We start from the raw sequence: 23,607 nt of genomic DNA, 5'->3' as shown, positions 1-23,607 counted from the left end.
AAGGTAGGGAGAAAAAGAAAAAAAAGCGTCTGGAGGCAGTTCTGAGAGTGGTATCTGCAACTGTGGCTTGCCTGCCTGCTGCTCTCAGCCTGTAGCTGGCGGCATTTATGCAGATCTCTGGGGTGAACTAGCACTCACCTGGTCCCACAGGCTTTGTTTGCTCAGAGTTCTCCTGTGCTGGGGGGCCTCTGCTACAGGCTTTCCCCTTTCCAAGCACTGGGAAAGGTGACACTGCCCCGCGTTGTCAGGCCTGCGTGTTTATTTACAGTTCACGTGGGAAGTGGGTCTTCCCTCCTCTCACAAGCGTCCCCGCTCCTGGTTGCTGGGCACGCCCCGCTCCCGCCAGAGCCTCTCCGGCCCGCCCAGCTCGTTTATTTGCAGTCCCGGGAAGGATTCCCTTCCCCCAATCTTCAGCGCTCAGGGCGCCCCACCCTCTTTCCAGCGTGTCTTAACTGTTCTTATTGCTTAGTACTCAGTTTCTCTTTTTTTCCCGGGTGGAGGTCAGTCTGTCCAGGGGGCTATGCTGCTCTGGCCCAGGCTTGTCTGTGGGGGAACCGCGGTACCGCGAAGCTCACCTGGTCCGCGTCTTCCCAAGCCGTATGGGCGCCGGCCACTGGCGGCCCCGGGGCCCTCCTCGTTTCTCCTTTTAACGTGAAATGGAGATTCTCTGCGCCGGCTGGAGATGTGGAGGAGTCAAATTTATGCCTTTTCTCGGTGATTATGCCTACAAAGTGTGTCTCCAGCGTCTCTCCAAGATTTCACTATAGGAGGGTCACTTTCTGCTTCCTACCTCTAGCCGCCATCTTGGAATTCCTCAAAACTTTCTAATTAAATTTTAAAAATTTAATTATCATGTTATTGTACTAGGGGTACATTGTGATATTTACAAAAGTGCTTACAATATATCTTAGTCAAATTCACCCTCTCCATCATTCTCTGTTATGCTTCTTCCCCCATTCTTAGAATATCTGTTTTAACAGGTCTCATTTTAAAACATTCTAATTTAATTTTCTGGTTTTTTTATTGGCAAGCTGAACTGAGCAGAGTCTAAATTCCAAAGCATTCAGAAACACACTGTATGTAACCTCATCCTAAAATGCTAAGATTAAAGCCATCATCAAGATGGGAATTTCCTGCTTTTTCTAATTCTGTTTATATTGTCACATTCCTTTACATTCTAAAAGGATCTTTTGAAACAAAGACCTGGCAAGAAGCCTGAGTAGATTTTCTGAACTCTCTTCCATTTCCTGTACCCATATTTCTATTTAAAAATGTTAGTTTTGGAATCAGGCTGACCTGGGCTCAAATCTGAGCTTTGCCATTAACCTGGTATATATGATTATAATAGGAAAAGAGACCTATAAGAGGCTTACAGCTGTAATTTTAGCATAATAACTAAATCATCTCACTAGCCAGGCTGTTTTGCTCAATGGCTCAAGTTTAATTTGTCCTTCTTTTGTTCTTTCTCCCATGCTAGAGAATTCAAGATTAGAACTCTCTCAACCACCTGCAGAGTCCTGATGCTCCCCTTGTGGACTACACATCCACCTGCTGGACCACCATGCTCCTCATCTCTGGTTCACAGGAAGGAGGGATGAAGGCTTTGTCAACAGGACATGGATCTTCTGAGACTGGCACCAATAAGCCAGGAAATAAGCACTCTTGGAAGTCCAAACTCCTGGGTTTTCCCTTAAAAACCTGTTCTTTCTCTTGGGATGATACTACAGTTCTTCAGCATGATAGTATGCTATTAGTTAGTTATTTGCCTGGCAAGTTAATAAACTTTTATTTCCTTTTCTCCAAAATGCTGCTCTCATTATATGTGAATTGGCTTCAAGACCAGGGACAAAGCCTTCTGCAAAATGACCTTGGATCAGTCATTTCATTTTTATTTAATTGTGCTAACTTTGTAATGAGAATTTCACTGGGATTCTGGTACAAATTAAATGAAATGTGTATAAATCTCCGAACAAGTAGCAGCTAAACAATAAATGATAGCCATAATTATATTTATTATGGAGATTAGATCAGTCAGGAGAATGAAAACATTGGGGGAAGGTAAGAAGAAAGAAGAGAAAGAGGTGTAGACAGACAAGAAAAAAGTCCCAAACAAAACTGAACTTTTTGTTCACTTTTAAGAATATTGTAAGGCACCATGAGTACTAGAAGATCACTTAGGATGCTGTCATGAATCCAAAGGATGCTAAGAAACCTTCATCAGATTGAAGAAAAGAGTTCAATGTTCACTAAAACTTCTGTTTACATTACTGCAAAAGTTGAACTCTCCCTAAGGTGTCCTCTCAAATGGTCCAAGTTAAAGCAACTAGCTGATTGAACAAGTATGTAGAAACCTGTCTGAGCTCAGAAGAACTGCCTGGGGGTCAAGTGGTTTCTAGGCAGGGTGGGTGACCAAGCTCCAGGCCACCAGGGTAGGGAAGAAAAGTGGAGTTGCATTCAGGGAGGAAGAAGGGAACCCGTTATCCCAGAAGAACACAGAATGGACTCAAGGTGGAGGGAGGAACAAGAGAGAACCAAGCCAGGTCATAGGGACTACAGTAACAGCCAGTTTGTTTGCATGTTTGTTTCCATATCTTTGGGTGACAGATCCCTATATTACTTTGGATAAATTGCATTTCCCAGTGAAGGTACTGACCTTCTTAAGGTTGATAAATTCAATTCTCTTCCTTTGAATTTTGAATCTTCAGTAGAAATTTAAAAATGAAAAGTGGTTAGCATGAATTCCTCTGAGCAAGAGTGTTTTGCAGAATCCTTCTCCCATCAGTTCCTAGTTCCCAGACTGTGGTTTCTTAAATTGGTTTCTACAGGTTTCCCAATTGTTTCTTTTGAGTCACTTAATATTCTTCCAATAATCCCTTTTCTGCTTGTCAGAGGTGGACACCCAGCCACTCAGCCCTCCTGGGAAAACTGCTTTTTAGCTTCATCTCTGCCTTTCAATATTCTTTATATTGCAGATGCTGAAAAATCTAGAAATTAAATCTAGTTCCCTTGCTAGGTGGTTTCCAGTTAGATTCTGCCAAAAGCCAGAAATGGGGAGAGACAAGAAGGTACAGCCAGATGCAGTACAGTTGTATAGCCCTGTGTTTAAACCTGGCTCTGTAACCTATTAGCAATGTTCCCTTGGACAAGTAACTAACTCAGCCTCAGTTTCCCCCATAAAAACATTATGTAGATTAAATGAGATAACATTGTATATATTATACAATATATATATATAATGTATGAAAAGTGCCCAGAACTTTCTAGGCACTCACCTACATCCCTCTGGTCTGGCACTTCCCAGAGCATGGTTTTGCATGTATGAATATAGATTTCAGAGATTTTTCACTTCTGTAAAACTTATCTTGGGAACTAGAATACTACGGAAATGGATTCTATGAGGAAGTCAGATGTAGACTAGAAATTAAGTAATGGCTTACACAAATTGTTAAGTAAAATTTCTAGAGAGACTACTCTTCAGAAGAGCAATATGATGCAAAAAACACTAAAACCTTCACTTTGTGATAACCTAATTCAAAATATAAGTATAGATCTATACTCAGAAAACTAATGGTCCTACATAAGCATGGGAATTGTATGTTTTTTTGGAAGAGAGAAACTAGATGCTGATCCTACTGTGGATATTTTCATAATTGGAATGGATGGAATACATTATTATTGATGTATCTGTATAGAATTTTCACATTTCCTGTCAGTGTGAGTCATGGCAGATGTTAAGAAAGAAAATACATCTTTTCACAAGTGGTCCCTGCAACAGTTCTGAGAACAAAACCTCTAGAGTAAAGCACTTGAAGTGAGTCCAAAGGAGACAGATAAAAATGACTAAGAGGTCAGAATATACCTTCAAAGAAAAGAATAGGGATTAAAGATGCTTTTTTTGGAATAAAATTATAGATACTAGTATTAGAAAATGTTTTGAAGACCCTTACCTTATTTTAGATGAGGAAAAACTAAGTTCATAGGACCTGCTCCTAAGTTACACATAGGTTTAGAAATAGATTTCCTATACACAGGAGGTTTAGAAATAGATTTCCTCCTCCTTCAATATCTGTGCTATTCTTTATCTTCTGGGATGGCCTTGACCAGCTTCTTTTGCCTGTAAAGGATAGGGCTTGAGGATACATCATGTCAGTGGTAGTCATGGGCCACCAGCAAATGAGGAAGCCCTCAGTTAAGAATATGCCAACCTTGGAGCCCCACCTCTGATATTCAATCTACTATTTAAAAAAAAGAGGAGGGGGCGGGGGGAAGGGGAGAGTAATGACCCAATCATTGTATGCACATATGAATGAAGGAAATCAAATAAATAAAAGGAGACTTGCTTTTACATATCTCCCCCAATATATTTTCATCATAATCTTAATTATTGTGACTACAATGACCAAAAAGGCCCTTCTTTTGAAGAATAAACATAAATGAAGAATGTCTGCTTTCCTCTGTTCTAGCAAGTGAAAACACATCTCTTAATATCAAGTCCAATGCTTTATCCAGTTTCTCCAAAGTATCCAAGGAGGGGTATAGAAGGATCATATGGTAGTTCTACTTTTAGTTTTTTAAGGAACTCCATACTGCTTGCCATAGTAGCTGAACTAATTTACATTCCAGTAAGGATCCCAGTGTCCCAATCATCACTAATGCAACATTTTAAAAACACCTTCAAACAGAGAGACCTCTCTTTCTGCTTCCAGCTTCTACCTGGCCCACCGTGGCCTTTGTAACACCTTTCCCTATAATATAATATACTTTTTATTGTCACCATCACTATGTCTATATATACTGTCTGAATGCATCCATGTAGTATGTAAGAATCTGAAATTTCTGTTTATAGCAACTTCAACAATTAGAGTTTGCAAATCCTTTAGGGCGAAAAATGTTGAAAAAAATTTTTTCCACTTATTTGGCAATTTGTACTTCTTTTTAGAACTGTCTATTCAATTCATTTGCCTATTTGTTGATTGGATTATTTATTTTTTGGTGTTTAAATTTTGAGTTCTTTATATATTCTGAATATTGTCTTCTGTCAAGTGACTAAGTAGGCTGTCTCTTCACTCTGGTAATCATTTCTTTTGCTGTGCAGAACCATTAATTTCCAATCTCATTTGTCAATTCTTGTCTCTTAATTCTTATTGGAATCCTATTCAGAAAGTCATCATCTATGCCTATATCTCCAAGTGTTATCCTGTAGTAGTTTCAAGTCTTAGATTAAGTTCTTTGATTTATTTGGAAATGATTTTTGTAGAGGGTGAGAGACAGGGAGCTAGTTTCAGTTTTTCACATATGGCAATCCAGTTTTCCCAGCACAATTTCCTGAACAGACTATCTTTTCTCCAATGTATGTTTTTCGCACCTTTGTTGAGGGTCAGATGGCTACAGCCATGTGGGTTTATTTCTGAGTCCTCTATTCTGTTCCATTGATCAACATGTCTGTTTTTGTGATACTACCATGTTTCTGTTACTATGGCTCTGTTGTACAATTTAAAATCAGATATTGTAATAACTCCAGCATTATTATTTTTCACTTAGAATTACTTTGTCTATTTGGTGTGTTTTGTACTTCCATATAAACTTTAGAAAGTTTGTTTTTTCTATTTCTATGGAGAATATTTTTGGAAAGTTATGGGGAGTACATTGAATCTGTAGATCACTTTTGGTAGTATAGCCATTTTCACAATATTAATACTGCAATCCATGAATAAGGGAGGTCTTTCCAACTTCTAATGTCTTCATTTTTCAATTTTCTTCAGATTTTTATAGTCTTCATTGTAGAGGTCTTTCATTTCCTTGAAAGTTTATTCCTAAGTATTTCTTTTGAAGCTATTGTGAATAGGATTGTTTTCCTCATTTCTTTCTCAACATGACCATTATTGGTATATAGAAAAGCTACTGGTGTCGGTATGCTGATTTTGTATTCTGCTACTTTGCTGAAATGTTTATCAGATCTAAGAGTCTTCTAGTGGAGTCTTTAGGATCTTTTAAGTATAGGATCATATTATCTGCAAATAGTGATAACTCAACTTCTTACTTTCCTATTTATATCTCTTTTATTAAAAATATGGAGTGCTTCATGCACTTGTATGTTATCCTTGTGAAGGGACCATGCTCATCTTCTCTGTATTATCCCAGTTTTAGTATATTTGCTGCCAAAGCAAGAACATAATGAACAAGTTTTTGCATGGATATGCTTTTATTTTTTATTCTTAGGTGTGCACCTATGAGTGAAGCTCCTATGGTAACTCTCTGTTCAGTATTTTGAAGAACATCCAGACTGGTTTCCAAAGTGATTGCACCATTTATCTTTCCACTGCACATCTGAGGGTTTCAACTCTCTAAATCCTTCACAATACTATCATGTCTCTTTTATTTTTACCCATCCTAGTAAGCATGAAGTGATATCTCATGGTGGTTTTGATCTGCATTTCCTGATGGATAATTGACTTGGACTATTTCAGTGATGCCTTTCATGTTGCTTCTGAAAAGGCTCAGCCCTGGGGATATGCACAATTCCTTCTGTGATGACAGCGATTTTAGTAAGACTGTCTCTTTTCCTGTCCTCTCTGTTAGGTTTTTTGCCTCATTTGGTATTAGATTTAGCTGTTAGGCACTATTGATTGCAAGGTGATTGTTTATTCTTCACAATATTGAGTTATAAAATGTTCTACTATGTCATTAAATTCAGATCTCCTTGCATGGTATTCCTTGATGTCCTCTCACCTGGGGAGGACTCTTATTGACTGTTTCTTTTCCTGGTTCTCATGCCATCCTCTTAATTGCTTATAGTTGAATTGCTTATAGTTGCTTATAGTTATGAATGCCCTTTAACTTCTCTCCAAGTGTGCCTCCCAAGCTTGAAAGCTCTTGGAGAGAAATTTGGAACACTGGCCTCATGGCCTCTGGGCAAAACCTCTGAAGCTCTGCTCTAAGACTGAGGGCAGGCACTGTGGTTCACTTCTCTGAGTGATTCCTCTGCTTTATAAGCAGAGTGATGGGTAGGGGTATCCTGGTCTTATCAATGTGCTTTTCTCAATTTGGAACCTATACTTTACAGATGAGCTGTGGTGAGGGCATTTGGGGAGCCCAGTATTCTCAGCCTGCCATGGCTTCAGTAGAGCCTCTGCCTTAGAGTGAGCTGAGTGAAGGAAAGGAGATGCTAACACCTTTGGCCACACTCTCCTGGAAGTTAGACTTTGCAACAGAGAGCTAAGAAGGATGAGGATGATAGTGGCTTATCCCTCCTAGGGAAATGGAAAAGAGGGAACACTGTCTTCTTGGCTGTATCCACTGAGAGTAAGTTTTCATTATGCTGAGCTGGGAGTGAGGAGTAGATGAGGGAACACTATGGCCCATGTTTTCAGACACTTGATATTCTTATTAGGTTTTAATAAATGGAGAGAAGAGAAAGCCTATATGTTGGGAGAAAATATTAGCAAACTGTTGACCTGACAAAGGGTTGACATCTAGAATATATAAGGAATTCCAAAAACTCAATAGCAAAAAGCCAAATAACCCAATTTAAAAATGGGCAATAGAGCTGAGTAGACTTTTCTCAGAAGAAGTCATAAAAATGACTAATAGGTATAGAAAAAATGTTCAACATTGCTAATCATCAGGGAAATGCAAATCAAAAGCAGAATGAGATATCACTTTTCCCTAGTAAGAATGACTATTATAAAAAAGACTAAAGATAAGAAGATCTGTCAAAACCTGTCTGGGAACTCTGTACACTGTTTGTGGGGGTGTAAATTAGTGAGCTATTATGAAAAACAGTATGGAGGTTCCTCAAACAATTAAAAATACTACTACCATATGATCAATCAATCTCAATTCTGGGCATATATTCAAAGGAAGTGAAATTAGTATGTCATTACAGCACAATTCACAAGACTCAAGAAATGGAATCAACCCAGGTGTCTATCAACTAAAGACTGGATAAAGAAAACATGGTACATATATACATGAAAGAATACTATTTAACCATTACAAATGATGAAATCTTACCATTTGTGACGAGGTGGATAGAATTAAAAATGATTATGTTAAGTAAAATAAACCAGGGTCAGAGAGGCAAATACTGCATGATTCCACTTGTGTGGAATCTAAAAAAGTTGATCTCATAGAAGTTGAGAGTAGAATGGTGGTTACCAGAGGCTGGGGAGAAGTAAGGGAAGGGAGAGATGCGGGAAGGTTGATTTATGGGTATTAAGTTACAGGTATTTTTTGGTGGTACTAGGGTTTGAGCTCAGGGTCTCACACTTGCTAAGCAGGTACTCTACCACCTGAACTACTCCACCAACCTCCTTAAGTTATAGTTAGGTAAGAACAAGTAGTTCTGGTGTGCTATTGTACAGCATGGTGACTACAGATGACAACAACTTACTGCACATTTCAAAAAGCTAAAAGAATTTTGAAAGATTTTTACCACAGAGAAATGATGAATGTTTGAGAAAATAATATGCTCAACATGATTTAAATATTACACAGTGTATGCTTGTATCACAATATCACATTTTCTCACTTTATAATATGTGAGAAATATAACATTTCTTTCATTATCAATATCACGATATGTATAATTTTCATTGTCATGAATGAATTAAAATTAAATTATTAACAATAAAATTAAATTTAAATGGTTTAGTAAATTTTCTTGAATAAAGTTTTCTCCATTTTTTCCTATGCTCTAGGAATGAGTTCCAGAGATTTAAAATTTTTCCAGTAATAGCTGTTTAATTGAGAATAGAAACAGTTGATCTGTTTTAACCACTTTAAAGTATATGCCTTCAGATTATTAAACCTACCATACCTCCCATTTCTTTTTTCAGCCATATATCATCATCCTGATAGATCCTTCTTTGTCACTAAATATTTGACTATCGGACTAAACAAATTTCTCTCCAATATTATTATTTTCACATTTATGAAGGTAATCCCAGCAATATCCAGATCTTAGTTCCTCCACATTTTCACTCAACTCATTGTAGTCATTCCCTCCCATGGTCATTTCTAAAAACAATTGTTGAACCGTTAGCAATATGCCTATTTTGAGCACACTATTCTCTGATCATCACTACCTCTATTCCAGTTGATCCTCATCTCAACAAGTTTTTGACCTCACTGGGATCTCCAGTCCAATGACCTTACCACATTAGTTGGAACTCTCCACCTCTTTAAATGTGTTCTCATTCTTTCTTACCTAGTTGACATTCCATGCTCAGTCGTTCTCATTTCTTTGCAAGTATTCTCAGCTCCTTCACCTCCATCTCCCTCCATCATTCTTAATCAACAAATCCTAATGTTTGTTGAGTCTGAGGCAGGTTATGATTGGGGAAAGTTTGGGACTCATAAAAAATATGTGACTTAATATTGCATTTCAGATTCACCATGCTCTGGCTCAGGGACTGCCCTCACCTGGCCTGGAAACTGCCCATAATCTTTCCACTCATTGATTATTGGGTGGGAATTACCTGGTTCTGCCCTTCCCATAGGTCAGCATAAGTTTGAAAAGCACCTGAAGAAAAGAAGCACATTCTCTGCCTGCAGACTCCACCTGGACCCATCATGCTCCCCTTTGTATTTCCTTTCCCTAACTTTTAATAAACTCCATTTTCACCCACATGTCCTTCCCAGTGGGATACAAAGAATTTGTGAGTCTTCTGATCACATACTTCACCTCACTGCCAACAAATCCAGTTCTCTGAATACTCAGCACTTGCACTGGAGTAGCTGAACTATCCCAAGAAAAACACACCACTATGCTGACATGTCTTACTTTAAATGTAAGCTGCCAAAATGTAGCCCTCTTGATTCTCTTCTGTCACACCACAACTTTCTCTCCCCTCATCCAATCTCAGTAAATGACAACTCCTGTCCCTCTTGGAAGATGCAGTGATGCCTGACTTTCTCTCACACTTGGCCTGCAATTTATTAGAAATCCTGCTCTTTCCACCTTCAAAATATACTCCAAGTGAGAAAAATTAAAACCATTCCCTCTAAAATCAGGAACCAGACAAGGATGCCCACTATCTCCACTCCTATTCAACGTAGTACTGGAATTCCTAGCCAGAGCAATTAGGCAAGAAGAAGGAATAAAAGGAATACAAATAGGTAAAGAAACTGTCAAAATATCCCTATTTGCAGACGACATGATCCTATACCTTAAAGACCCAAAAAACTCTACTCAGAAGCTTCTAGACATCATCAATAGCTACAGCAAGGTAGCAGGATATAAAATCAACATAGAAAAATCATTAGCATTTCTATACACTAACAATGAGCAAACGGAAAAAGAATGTATGAAAACAATTCCATTTACAATAGCCTCAAACAAAATCAAATACCTAGGTGTAAACCTAACAAAAGATGTGAAAGACCTCTACAAGGAAAACTACACTTCTGAAGAAAGAGATTGAGGAAGACTATAGAAAGTGGAGAGATCTCCCATGCTCATGGATTGGTAGAATCAACATAGTAAAAATGTCGATACTCCCCAAAGTAATCTACACGTTTAATGCAATTCCCATCAAAATTCCAATGACATTCATTAAAGAGATTGAAAAATCTACTGTGAAATTTATATGGAAACACAAGAGGCCACGAATAGCCAAGGCAATACTCAGTCAAAAGAACAATGCAGGAGGTATCACAATACCTGACTTCAAACTATATTACAAAGCAATAACAATAAAAACAGCATGGTACTGGCACAAAAACAGACATGAAGACCAGTGGAACAGAAAAGAGGACCCAGATATGAAGCCACACAACTATAACCAACTTGTCTTTGACAAAAGGAGCTAAAAATATACAATGGAGAAATAGCAGCCTCTTCAACAAAAACTGCTGGGAAAACTGGTTAGCAGTCTGCAAAAAACTGAAACTAGATCCATGTATATCACCCTATACCAAGATTAACTCAAAATGGATCAAGGATCTTAATATCAGACCCCAAACTCTTAAGTTGATACAGGAAAGAGTAGGAAATACTCTGGAGTTAGTAGGTATAGGTAAGAACTTTCTCAACAAAACCCCAGCAGCACAGCAACTAAGAGATAGCATAGATAAATGGGACCTCATAAAGCTAAAAAGCTTCTGTTCATCAAAAGAAATAGTCTCTAACTGAAGAGAACACCCACAAAGTGGGAGAAAATATTTGCCAACTATACATCAGACAAAGGACTGATAACCAGAATATATAGGGAACTTAAAAAACTAAATTCTCCCAAAACTAATGAACCAATAAAGAAATGGGCAAGTGAACTAAACAGAACTTTCTCAAAAGAAGAAATTCAAATGACCAAAAAACACATGAAAAAATGCTCACCATATCTAGCAATAAAGGAAATGCAAATTAAAACCACACTAAGATCCCACCTCACCCCTGTTAGAATAGCCATCATCAGCAACACCACCAACAACAGGTGTTGGCGAGGATGCAGGGAAAAAGGAACCCTCTTACACTGCTGGTGGGAATGTAAACTAGTACAACTACTCTGGAAAAAAATTTGGAGGCTACTTAAAAAGCTAGACATGGATCTACCATTTGATCCAGCAATACCACTCTTGGGGATATACCCAAAAGACTGTGACACAGGTTACTCCAGAGGCACCTGCACACCCATGTGTATTGCGGCACTATTCACAATAGCCAAGTTATGGAAACAGCCAAGATGCCCCACCACTGATGAATGGATTAAGAAAATGTGGTATCTATACACAATGGAATTTTATGCAGCCATGAAGAAGAATGAAATGTTATCATTCGCTGGTAAATGAATGGAATTGGAGAACATCATTCTGAGTGAGGTTAGCTTGGCCCAAAAGACCAAAAATCATATGTTCTCCCTCATATGTGGACATTAGATCAAGGGGAAACACAACAATGGGATTGGACTTTGAGCACATGATAAAAGCTTTAGCACACAAGGGAGTGGTGAGGATAGGTAAGGCACCTAAAAAACTAGCTAGCATTTGTTGCCCTTAACGCAGAGAAACTAAAGCAGATACCTTAAAAGCAACTGAGGCCAATAGAAAAAGGGGACCAGGAACTAGAGAAAAGTGAGATCAAAAAGAATTAACCTAGAAGGCAACACACACGCACAGGAAATTAATGTGAGTCAACTCCCTGTATAGCTATCCTTATCTCAACCAGCAAAAACCCTTGTTCCTTCTTATTATGGCTTATACTCTCTCTACAACAAAATTAGAAATAAGGGCAAAATAGCTTCTGCTGGGTATTGAGGGGGTAGGGGGGAGAGGGAAGGGGCAGAGTGGGTGGTAAGGGAGGGGGTGGGGGCAGGGGGGAGAAAAGACCTAAGCCTTGTATGCACATATGAATAATAAAAAAAAAAACTGAAAAAAAAAGAAAAAGAAAACTGAAAAAATTCATTGCTATCACGTGTAGTTAAAAAAAAAAAAAAAAAGTGAAGTAAGTTCTTCCACCCAAAGAAAAATAAAACCAGATGGAAATTCAAGTATTGGAAAAAGAATGAAAATCCCTGTAAACGGTAATTGTTTGTAAATATAATGTCTCTTGATGTCTTTAAAATTTGCATAACTATTTGAAGCAAAAACTATTAAAATTACCTTGTAGGATTTATAAGATATGTGGAAGTAACATATATGATAGCTATAACGTGAAGTAATGTTATATGGACCTATATACTTGCAAGATTTTTCACATTTTATGTGAAGTAGTACAATATTAACTCAAAGTAGACTGTGAAAAGTTAAGAGATTTGAATTGTTCTCCTAGAAAAAATATAGTGAAAAAGTACAGTTAAAAAGTCAATAGGTAAATTAAAATGGAATTCTCAGATGTATTCAGTTAGTAAAAAAAGTAAGAAATAAGGAAAAGAATAAAAAACACAGGAGTCAACATTAAATAGTCAAATGGTAGACCTAAATCCAATTGTGCCAATAGTAAAAGTGTTAGTGAACTGAAGACAAAAGGCAGAAACAAACAAGATGGATTTTTTTCTTAATTGAAAAGGATTTAATTTTTACCAAACTTGTCGGTAAACTACCACGCAACGAACTTTACTTGCTTAGTATATAGAGGTTTATGTTGCTAAGGTCTTCTTAGGAATTATTATTATTGTTGTTATTAAGATACTGAAGATTGAATTCAGGTCCTTGAACTTTCCAGGCAAACACACTACCACTTAAGCCACAACTCCCAGTCTTGGAATGGGTATTTTTAATATTACATGTCCTCATTCTAGTCTGCTTAATGTTTTTTTACATTTAAATTAACAAATAAGATATGTGATTTTAATTCTTGGGTTTGACTTTAATAAACTTAAAATTCATATCAAGTTTTATATTACTATCTCTTCCATTTTTACATAATTTCAAGTATTTATATTTCATTTAATTTTTTGTTGGCTTTAAAGCCATGTTAGAGTTTACTTTTCTATTAATGCTTATCTTCACCTGTCTGGAAGCTATATATAGATACACATTTTTAAAACTATTTTTATCAGACATTAATAGTGCAAGGGGATTTCATTGTGATAATTCCACAGCTGCATATAGCATACTTTGAACAAATTCACCCCTTCTATTATATTTCCTTACCTTCCCTCCCTTCTTCCCCCTTTTTGCAAACAGTGTTTGGTGGGTTTCATTGTTATCTTCACACACACACACAATGTACTTTGATCTTCTTCATCTCCAAGTACCCTCCTCTTTCACACTCCCTTCTCCCACTGATCCCTCCCCATAGAGTCCCCCTTGTAAAGTCTTATTATTATTATTATTATTATTATTATTGTTACCAGCATCACCATCATCATAATTTTAGCTCTAAATTCCACAGATGAGTGAAAGCATGTGATATTTGACTTTTTGAGCTTGGCTTATCTCACTCAATAGGGTCTCCAGTTCTATCCATTGTCCTGCAAATGACAATTTTATTTTTTTACATATTTTATTATTATGACAGGGGTAAATGACATTTACAAAAGTTCTTACAATGTATCATAGTTGAATTTACCCCCTCAATTGTTCTCTTTTTTCCTTCCTCCCCCAATTCCTGGAAGTTTCAACATTTTCATACACATGTACATAATATTGGCACTATATTCTCCCTCCTATACCCTGTCCCCAAATCCTCCCCACTCCCAGTGGTACCAAACTCCTGGGCAGGATCTGTTCTGCTCTCCTGTTCTACATTTTTGTAAAAAACAAAATGACATTTTTGTTTGTTTAAGGTAGTTATACAGGGAGTTTCTTTGTGATATTTCCATGTATACATGTTTTATAACCCAAATTGGTTCATCTCCTCTATTTTTCTCCTTTCTAGTTTAGTCCCCTTCTTATGAACAACACATTTTCTTTATGCATTTATTTGTTGTTGTGCACACAGGTGATTCAACAAGTTGGCTATGGTGAATAGTGCTGCTATAAACATGGATGTGCAGGCATCTCTCTTGCATGCTGACTTGCACTCCTTTGGATATGCAAGCAAGAGTGATGTGGGAGGATAATGAGGTAGGTCTATTTTTAGTCTTTTGATGAATCTCCATACTGATTTCTATAGCTGCTAAACTAGTTTACATCCCCACCCACAGTGTGTGAGGGTTCCTTTTTCCCTGTATTCTGACCAGCATTTGTTGTTGTTTGTTTTCTTAGTTGGCATTCTGACTGGGGTGAAATGGAATCTCTTGAATTGCATTTCCTTTATGGATAAGGATGGTGAACATTTCTTCATGTATTTTTTGGCCATTTGTGCTTCTCCTTTTGAGAACTGTCTGTTCAATTCATTTGCCATTTATTAATTGGATTATTTGTTCATTTGCTATGGGATATCACCTGATTCTGCAAAGTCTTTTGATTTGGTGCAATGTTTTTCATCTATTCTTGGTCTTATTTCCTGGGCTATTGAAGTCCTATTCAGAAAATAATTGGCTATGCTTTCATCTTCCAGTGTTTTCCAGTAAAACCATGCAACCAGTAGTTGCATGGTTTTAGATCTTAAATTAAGATCTTTAATTCATTTTTTGAATTTACTTGAGTATAGGGTGAGGTATAGGGGTCTAGCTCAGTCTTCTGCATGTAGTTAAATACTTTACCTAGTACCATTTCTTGAAGAGGCTGTCTTTTCTCCATAGTATGTTTTGGGCATCTTTGTAAAAAAAATCACATGGCTGTAGCTGCATGAACTTATGTCTGGGTCTTCTATTCTGTTCCATTGGTCTTTGTGTCTGTTTTTGTATCAGTACCATGCTGCTTTTATTGCTATGACTCTGTAATATAATTTGAAGTCTAGAATTGAGATACCTCCAGCTTTACTTTTATCACTCTGGATTATTTTTGCTATTTAGGGTCTTTAAAGTTTCCAGATGAATTTAGGATTGATTTTTCTATTTCTGCAAAGAATGACATTGGGATTTGATAGAAATTCCATTGAATCTATAGATTGACTTCAGTAGTATAGACATGTACACAATATTAATTCTACCAATGCATGAACATGGAGAGGTTTCCATGTCTGGTGTCTTCTTCAATTTCCTTCTTCAAGGTTTTATAGTTTTCATCATAGAGGTCTTTCACTTTCTTAGTTAAGTAGGTAAGTATATTTTCTTTATGCTATTATGAATGGAATTGTTTTACTGATTTCTTTCTCAGTCTGTTCATTTTGGTATATAAAAAAGCTACTGAATTTTGTATGCTATCTTTTTTGTGTTTTGGTACTGGAGTTTGAACTTAGGGCCTGATGCTTGCTAGGAAGTCACTCTACCACTTGAGCCACTCCAGCCCTGTTTTGTGTTGGATATTTTCAAGATAGAGTCTAGTGACCTATTTGCCTGAGCTAGCTTCAAACTGCCATCTTCTTGATCTCTGATTCCCAAGTAGCTAAGATTACAGGTGTGAGCCATAGGCATCTGGTTGTGTGCTATTTTTTGTATCCTGGTACTTCAATAAAAGCATTTATCAGATCAAAAGGTTTTGGTGGAATCTTTGGATCTTTTATGAATAAGATCATATCATCTGCAAATAAGGATAATTTGACTCCTTCATTCCCTTTTATTGAGTCCCTTTTATTTTTTTCTTCTGCCCTATTGCTCTTGCTAGGAATTCCAGTGCTATTTTGAATAGAGTGGGGAGAGTGGACACCTTTGTCTCATTCCTGACCCTAGAAAATATTGTTTCAGTTTTTCTTTCTTTAGTATAATGTTGTCTGTAGGTTTGTCATATGTAGCCTTTATTTTGTTGAGTTACGTTCTTTCTATTACTAGTTTCTTCAGAGCTTTTACCATGAAAGGATCTTGACTTTTGTCATGACTTTTTCTGCATCTATTTAGATGATCATGTGATGTTTGTTTTTGATTCAGTTTATGCACCATACTACATTTATTGATTTGTGTATGTTGAACTATATCCCTCCATTGCAGGTATGAAACCAACTTGGTTGTGGTGTATATCTTTTAAATGTGTTGAGTTTGGTTTGCAAATATTTTATTGAGAAAGTTTGAGTCTATATTCATCAAACAAATTGGTCAATAATTTTTGTTGTGTTCTTGTCCAGTTTTGGTATTAGGTTAATACTAGCTTCATAGAATGAGTTTTATAGCATTCTTTCCCTCTCTATCATGGACTAGTTTGAGGATCATTGGGGTGTTAAGTCTTGTTTAACAAGACTTAAATGGATGGATTCCATGGAGTCCATGGAATCTTGGACTCTTCATTGTTGAGATGCTCTTTCTTACTATTTCAATCTCATTGTTTATTATATCTGCTTAAATGGTTTGTGTCCTCTTGATGCAATGTTGATAGGTCAAATGCATCTGGAAATTTAGCCATTTTTTCTAGACTTTCCAGTTTATTAGAATATAATTTTTAAAGTATTCCTTAATGATACTCTGTATTTCATTGGTATTTGTTTTGATATTCTTTTTTCATCTGTAATTTTATTAATTTAGGTCTTGCCCCACCTTCTTTTTGTCAGTTTCACTAAGGGCTTATCAATCTTATTTATTTTTTTAAAGAACCAACTTTTTGTTTCATTAATTCTTTATATTTTTTACTCTCCATTTCATTAATTTCTGCCAAATTATTTATTATTTCTTTCTGCCTGACAATTTTGGGTTTGGCCTTTTCTTTTCTGTCCTCTAAGAGCTGAAGCTCATCATTAGGCTGCTTATTTGAGATCTGATTTTTTTGATGTACATGCTCTTATATATAAATTTTCCTGTTAGCATGGCTTTTGCTGCATCCCAGTGGTTCTGGTGAGTTGTGTTTTTTCTTTTTCTTCATTCATTTAAAAAAATTTATTTTATCATTTTTAAACCTACTTACATGTGTGTACATTATATGGACCACCTTTCCTCCTCCTCCATCCCCGCTTCTGGGCAGAACCTGCTCTGCCCTCTTGTTCTCCAACTTTCTTGAAGAGAAAACATAGGAGATAATAAGAACTAGCATTTTTGCTAGTTTGAGATAAAGATAGCTATACAGAAAGATTCCTAGTGTTGTTACCATGCATATGTGTATTACAACCCATATTGGTTGTTCTCTCCCAGACCTCTTCACTACTTCCTAGACCCCTTTCCCATAGTGGCCTCTGCCAGTTTAAGATTGCTATATCCACTTCTATACAGTGAGCATATCAACCATATTCAACTTTTAGGTTTCTTTCCCTTTCCCTACTCCTCCCCTAAGTAGTCTCCCCTTAGTGTGTGACCATGTCCAATAATATTTCTGCATTTGTTTTAGGTTTATACTCTGCAGATGAGGCAGAGCATGTGAGTTTTGGCCTTCTAACTTTGCTTAAGCTGATGTTCTCCAGTTCCATCCATTTACTTGCGAATGACAAAATTTCATTCTCTTTGTGGCTGAATAAAATTCCATTGTGTATAAATACCACACTTTCTTGAGTAGTTAGGATTACAAGCATGAACCACAAGTGCCCAATACCATACTTTCTTAATCCATTCATCGGTACTGAGGCATCCTGGTTGTTTCTGTAGCTTAGCTACTGTGAATAGTGCTGCAGTAAACATGGGTGTGCAGGTACCTTTATAATAACCTGAGTTGCATTCCTTTGGGTATATCCCTAGGAGTGGTATTGCTGGATCATATGGCAGATCTACGTTTAGTTTTTTAAGAAACCTCCATATTGCTTTCCAAAGTAGTACAACTAGCAGCAGTGTATGAGGGTTCCTTTTTCCCCTCATCCTTGCCAACATTGGTTGTTGGTGGTGTTCTTGATGCTAGCTATTCTGATAGGAGTGAGGTGGAATCTTAGTGTGGTTTTGATTTGCATTTCCTTTATGCCCAGGAGTAGTGAGCATTTTTTTCGTGTGTTTTTTGGCCATTTGGACTTCTTCCTTTGAAAAAGTTCTGTTTAGTTCAGTTGCCCATTTCTTTATCGGTTCATTGATTTTGGGAGAGTTTAGTTTTTTAAGTTCCCTGTATATTCTGGTTATCAGTCCTTTGTCTGACGTGTAGCTAACAAAGACTTTCTCCCACTTTGTGGATAGTCTCTTCAATATAGAGACCATTCTTTTTTTGTGCAGAAGCTTTTCAATTTCATGTAGTCCCATTTGTCAATGCTTTCTCTTAGCTGCTGGGCCACTTGAGTTCAACCGAGAAAGTCCTTGCCTTTACCTATTGCTTCCATTGTATTCCCTGCTCTTTCCTATACTAACTTCAGTTTCTGGTCTGATATTAAGGTCATTAATCCACTTTGAGTTGATGCTAGTACAGGGTGGCAGGCATGGATCTAGTTTCAGTTTTCTTCAGGCTGATAACCACTTTTCCCAGCAACATTTGTTGAAGAGGCTGTCTTCTCCATCACATGTTTTTGGAAACTTTGTCAAAAATAAGGTGGGCATAGCTGCACGGATTCATATCTGGGTCTTCTATTCCACTGATCATCATATCTGGTTTTGTACCAGTATCATGCTGCTTTTATTGCTATGGGTCTGTAGTATAGTTTGAATTTGGGTATTGTGATATCTCTAGTGATGCTCTTTTTGGTTAATATTGCCTTGGCTGTTCTCCATCTTTTCTGTTTCCAAGTGAGGTTTAGGGTAGATTTTTTAGTCTCTGTGATGAATGTCATTGAGATTTTGATGGGAATTGTGTTGAACATGTAGATTGCTTTTGGTAGTATAACCATTTTTATGATGTTGATTCTGCCAATCCATGAGCATGGGAGAGCTTTCCATCTTGTATAGTCTTCTTCAATCTCTTTCTTCAGTGGTTTATAGTTCTCCTTGCAGAGGTCATTTGCATCCTTTGTTAAGTTTATTCCTAGATATTTGATTTTTTTTAGGCTATTGTAAATGGAATTGTTTTCCTATATTTTTTCTCAATTTGTTCATTGTTGGTGTATAGAAAGGCTACTGATTTTTCTAACTTGATTTTGTATCCTGCTACATTGTTAAAGCTGTTTATGGTATCTAGGAGTTTTCAGGTGGAGTTTTCTTTGGGGAGTCTTTAAGGTATAACATCATGTCATCTGCAAATAGGGATACTTTGACTATTTCTTTACCTATTTGTATTCTTTTTATCTCTTCTTCTTGCCTTATTGCTCTGGCAAGGAATTCCAGGACTATGTTGAAAAGAAGTGGGGACAGTGGGCACCCTTGTTTCATTCTTGACTTTAGGGGAAGTGGTTTCAGTTTTTTCCCACTAAGTATGGTGTTGGCTATAGGTTTGTCATACATGTAGCCTTTCTAATACATTCCTTCTATTCCTAGTTTCCTTAGAGCTTTTATCATGAAATGATGTTGAATCTTACCAAAGGCTTTTTCTGCCTCTATTGAGAGGATCAAGTGGTTTTTTTTCTTTGCTTCTGTTAGTGTGCTGTATTACATTATGGATTTGCATATGTTGAACCATCCCTGCATTCCTGGGATGAAGCTGGCTTGGTCATGGAGAATATTTCAGCTATGTTCTTGGACTCGGTTTGCCATTATTATATTAAGGATTTTTGCATTGATGTTCAGTAAGGAGATTGGCCTGTAGTTCTCCTTTTTGGTGTGTCCTCATCTGGTTTTGGGATAAGTGTAATACTAGCTTCATAGAATGAGTTAGGCAGTGTTCCTTCCCTTTCTGTTTCATGGAAAAGTTTAAGGAGTATTGGTATTAGTTCTTCATTACAAGTCTGGTAGAATTCAGCAGAGACTGTCAGGTCCTGGACTTTTCTTTTTTGGAAGACTCTTTATTGCTGCTTCAATTTCATTACATGTTATAGATCTGTTTAGGTGGTTAATATCCTCTTGGTTCAGCTTTGTATGGTCATAAGTATCTAGAAATTTTCCCATTTCTTTAAGATTTTCCAGTGTTGGAATATAAGTTCTGAAAATAGTCTCTAATGATTCCTTGGATTTCCTCGGTATTTGTTATCTCCCCTTTTGTGTTTCTGGTTTTACTAATTTGGGTCTTTTCCCTCCTCATTTTAATCAGATTTGCCAAGTGCTGGTCAATCTTGTTTACTTTTTCAAAGAATCAGCTTTTTGTTTCATTGAATTTTTTTTTTTGGTCTCTATTTCATTAATTTCAGCCCTTATTTTAATTATTTCTCTCCTTCTGCTTGTTTTGGGTTTTGCTTGTTCTTGTTTTTCTAGGAGTTTGAGATGTAGCATTAAGATGTTTATTTAAGATCTTTCTGTCCTTTTAATATATGCACTCATGGCTATAAACTTTCCTCTTAGGACTGCCTTTCCTATGTCCCACAGGTTCTGGTAAGTTGTGTTTTCATTTTCATTAAATTCCAGGAACATTTTGATTTCCTCTCTTATTTCTCTATGACCCACTGATCATTGAGCAATGCATTATTCAGCCTCCAATTGTTTGTGTATTTTCTGTGGTTGCTTTTGTTGTTGAGTTCTAGTTTTATTGCATTGTGATCAGATAGAATGCAGGGGGTTTGTTCTATTTTCTTACACTTGTTGAGGCTTGTTTTGTGCCCTATGATATGACCTTAGGTGACTGGTTTGTGAGTAGTATTGGTTCCTTCTGCCCCCACAGGGTTAGTTGCAATTGGGAGGTGATGTGAGTCTGCCAGCTCATGCAGGGTGATCAGAGATACTTTTGTCAGGAGGCAGCTGTGTAGCCATACAGCTGCAACTCTTGTCTGGTCAGCTCCTCTCCCAGCAAGGTGGGGCAATTCATTTTTGAAGACCACCCTCCATCTCATGAGACCAGCTCAGGGATCCACCACCAGCCTGCCTTTGGGAGGTTTGCTTGCCACCTACCCACACTCTCAGGCTTTGTTACTTTTTCCTCCTTTATTCAGTAAGAGTTTGACTTCCTGCTCCACCTCCACTCACTGGGGCAGGTTCAGCATTCCACCCCATCCCCACTATTGGTGTAAGATTACAATTTGCTGTTTATGCTTTTTGATTTTGTTGGAAGGGTGGAGGATTCAGTCTGCCCAGGGGTTGCAGTAGATTATTTTCCCAGGCAGTGGGTAGGGGAGTTGCACGTGATGTGTGTTGTTCACCTGTTCATTCTGCAGGTTTATGCAAGCAGCTTTGGAACTGGCCAGCCAGGAGAAATGGTGTGTCACTTTTCTCAGTGCAGCGTGGCATAGGGAGGTTTTCCATGGGTGAGGGGTCCAGGATGCCACAGAGTTTGATTCTGATTGATTCTCTGTCTTCTGTTTATTGAGCAAAAAAAAAGGAAAAAAAAAAAAAAAGAGAAACGGCCAGGAGGTTTTTTTCCCAGGGCAGACACACCCTCCTTGCTGTGCCACGCCAGGTTTTTCCAGGCTGTTAGGTGCAATTAAAAGCTGTTTTAAGGGTCAGTCCTTGAATTTTATGTGCACCTAATGTGACAGCGGTTGTTATTTTGGCTAGAGGCAATCAGAATTACCCAAGTGTAGCTCCCATGTCTCAAGATGGTTTCTGGAGTTATAGAGCTCAGGACTTATGTTTCCCTACCCTGCCACCATCCTGGATCTTATAAATTGTGTTTTTATATTAATTGGATTCTAGTAATTTTTTTATTTTCCCCTTATTTATTCAGTGACCCACTGGCCATTCAACAATGTATTGTTTATTTCCCATGTACTTTCTGTAGTTTCTTTTGTTGATTTCTAGTTTTATTTCATTGTGATCTGGTAGACTACAGGGGGTTATTTCAATCTTCTTATATGTATTACATCTTGCTTTATGTTCTAAAATATGATCTATTTTGGAGAAAGTCCCATTGGCTTCTGAGAAGACTATGTACTGTCAGTTACTGGATAAAATATTATATAGGTGCCTGTTATGTCTATTTGTTCTATAGTGTCAATTAATTCTGAAGTTTCCTTGTTGACTTTTTGTCTGGATGACTTATGTATTTGTGATATTGGGGTATTGAAGTCTTCTATTATTATGTTGGGGTCTATCTATGCTTTTAAGCTCAGTAGTGTTTGTTTAATGGAATTGTGTATGTTGGCATTTTGTGCATATATGTTAAGAATTGTTATCACCTCTTGATGGATTTTCTTCTTTGTTTCTTCTGACTAATTTTGTTTTGAAATTTGTTTTATTGGATATGAGTATCACTTCTCTTGCCTGCTTTCAGATTCCATTTTCTTGAAAAATATTGTTCCATCTTTTCACCCTAAGCCAATGTTTGTCTTTGTCAGTGAGATGCAAATTTCTTGCAGGCAAGAAATGGTTGTGTTTTGTTTTTAATCCAACATACCAATCTATATCTTTTGATTGGAGACCACTAACATTCAGGGTTAATATTGAAAGGCATGTAGTATTTCCTGTCACTTTGTTGTTTTGTGATTTTGCTTGTTTTCTAATCCTGTTTGGCAATCTACTCTTGTAATGGGATTTATACTTTCCTGTGTTTTTCTTGTTGCTTTTCTCTTCCTCTTCTTGTGTAGGAGTCCTTTAAATACCACTTGCAATGCTGGTCTAGTGGTCAAGAACACTATTAGTTTTTGTTTATTGTGGAAGGTTATTTCTCTTTCAATTATGAAGGATATTTTTGCTGGATATATTAATCTAGATTGACACTTGCTTTTTTTTAATGCTTGGGATATATTATTCCATGCCCTCCCTACTTTTAGAGTTTCTGCTGAAAACTCTTATGGGTTTGCCTTTACATGTGACTTGTCACTTCTCTCTTACTGCATTTGATACTCTTTCTTTGTTCTTTATATTTAGTGTTTTAACTATAATATGTTTAGGAGTATTTCTTTTCTTATCTTTTCTGTTTGGTGTTCTGAAAGTCTCCTGTATCTGGAGGATCTTCTCTTTCTCAAGATTGGAGAAGCTGTCTGCTATAATTTGGTTATATTTTATATGCCTTTAACTTGTATCTCTTCTCTTTCTTCTATAGCCATGATTCATAGGTTTGGTCTTTGAATGGTGTCCAAGAGCTGTGTCATGTTATATTTATATTTTCTTTATATTTTTTATCTTTGTCTGATTTTTCTACTTTATCTTTAATCCCTGATACTCTAATTTCAAGTTGTTCCATTCTATAGTAAGACTTTCAATCACATTTTTATTTGGGTTGCTGAACATTTCACTTTCTGAATTTCAATTTGATTTTTTTCAGTATTTGTATATCTTTATTGAATTCCTCCTTCCTCCATGCATTATTTTTCTTATTTCATTTAGCTGTTTATTTGAA

The 23,607-nt window shown here is 37.0% G+C and overlaps 1 long non-coding RNA gene and 1 other non-coding gene across 6 annotated transcripts in view; one reads left to right on the top strand and one right to left on the bottom strand.

Annotated features, from left to right (window-relative positions):
- LOC141415436 (uncharacterized) overlaps positions 1-4,359 on the top strand; it is a 133,684-nt gene extending 129,325 nt beyond the window's left edge. For all 5 annotated transcript variants that reach the window (XR_012440448.1, XR_012440452.1, XR_012440451.1 and 2 more), the window contains one exon: positions 1,478-4,359. This is a non-coding gene — a long non-coding RNA (uncharacterized lncRNA). The remainder of the gene's footprint in view (positions 1-1,477) is intronic.
- Positions 4,360-6,064: 1,705 nt separating this feature from the next.
- On the bottom strand, positions 6,065-6,167 carry LOC141415905 (U6 spliceosomal RNA). Its single transcript, XR_012440856.1, has one exon. It is a non-coding gene; the product is annotated as a U6 spliceosomal RNA (small nuclear RNA).
- Positions 6,168-23,607: the final 17,440 nt, after the last annotated feature.

This window comes from Castor canadensis, chromosome 13 (assembly GCF_047511655.1).
Source record: "Castor canadensis chromosome 13, mCasCan1.hap1v2, whole genome shotgun sequence".
NCBI classification, from domain to species: Eukaryota; Metazoa; Chordata; class Mammalia; order Rodentia; family Castoridae; genus Castor; species Castor canadensis.
Note: the sequence above shows the minus strand (reverse complement) of the source record. Positions and strands in the feature narration are given on the sequence as shown.